At 40.2% G+C, this 1,325-nt stretch overlaps 1 non-coding gene across 1 annotated transcript; it reads right to left on the bottom strand.

Annotated features, from left to right (window-relative positions):
* Window positions 1-1,011: 1,011 nt before the first annotated feature.
* On the bottom strand, window positions 1,012-1,118 carry LOC112402649 (U6 spliceosomal RNA). The gene has a single exon (XR_003003748.1). It is a non-coding gene; the product is annotated as a U6 spliceosomal RNA (small nuclear RNA).
* Window positions 1,119-1,325: the final 207 nt, after the last annotated feature.

Genomic DNA, 1,325 nt, shown 5'->3' on the forward strand with positions numbered 1-1,325 from the left:
GCGAAGACCGGGGTTCCCTGAGCTTAAGGTCCCTCTCCTAGAACAGAAGCCACTGCACGGCCAGCTAGCTCTTCCTTGGCTGGAGGAGTCGGGGCTCTGAGAACGAGGAAGACAGTGGCTACTTGGTGACTTGCTGATGCTGTGAATTCCAGGCTGGCCTTCACCTCTAACCAGGAGTCATGACGTTGCTGTCTGTCACACAGCCATCACAGTTGTTGACCACCTTCTACACATCCGCCGCCTCACGTCGGACACGTAAGCTCAGTGGGAACCAGGTCCTGGCCTATCTGTTTACTGCTGCATCGGCAGAGTCTAAACACTGCGTGTTCACAGTGGGCGCTCCATAAAAGCTTGCTAAATGATTAGGAGTTATGTATTCTCATTGACTCATTTAAAACTAATCAACGACCAACCATAGGACTAGATCTGTAGACTTCCGTACAATCAAACCAATTTTACGTTAGACGGTTTTTGACTTTTGTTATTACTTCTAAAATACATATTCTAACGATTAAACCAAAAACTAATAATAATGTAAAAGTATGGAATTCTTACCACATGACTCATTATTTAAGAACTTAAGCACAATGTAAATATATTTTAAAAAATTTTATTGGAGTAGAGTTGATTTACAATGCTGTGTGTTAAGTTTCAGGTGTACAGCAAAGTGCATCAGTTATACGTATACATATATCCACTTTTTTTTAGATTCTTTTCCCATTTAGGTCATTACAGACCACTGAGTAGAGTTCCCTGTGCTATACAGTAGGTCCTTGTTGGTTATCTATCTTATATATAGTAGTGCGTATATGTTGATCCCTAACTCCCAATTTATCCCTCCCTCCTTTTTCCCCCCTGGTAACCATAAGTTTGTTTTCTGCATCTGTGACTCTATTTCTGTTTTGTAGATAAGTTCATTTGTACCATTATTTTAGATTCCACATATAAGCGATGACATATGATATTTGTCTTCCTCTGTCTGACCTACTTCACTCAGTACAACAATCTCTAAAAAATATGGAACACTTCACGTATTCGTATGTCATCCTTGCACAGCGGCCATGCTAATCTTCTCTGTATCGTTCCAATTTTAGTATATGTGCTGCTGAAGAAAGCACCACAATGCAGATATACTTAACACTACTGCATCCTTAGAAGCAGTTGGGATGGTAAATTTCATGTTATGTGCTTTTTACCACCATTAAACATTTAAACTTTTATTAAAAAAAAAAAAAAAACTTGGGACACCCTCAAGGAGTCAATCTCTTTAGTATTGCATGCTGCCCACAGAATCGAGGTGACATTGCCTGGTGCTTTCGTCACCC

This window comes from Neophocaena asiaeorientalis, unplaced genomic scaffold (assembly GCF_003031525.2).
Source record: "Neophocaena asiaeorientalis asiaeorientalis breed wild unplaced genomic scaffold, Neophocaena_asiaeorientalis_V1.1 scaffold44, whole genome shotgun sequence".
NCBI classification, from domain to species: Eukaryota; Metazoa; Chordata; class Mammalia; order Artiodactyla; family Phocoenidae; genus Neophocaena; species Neophocaena asiaeorientalis.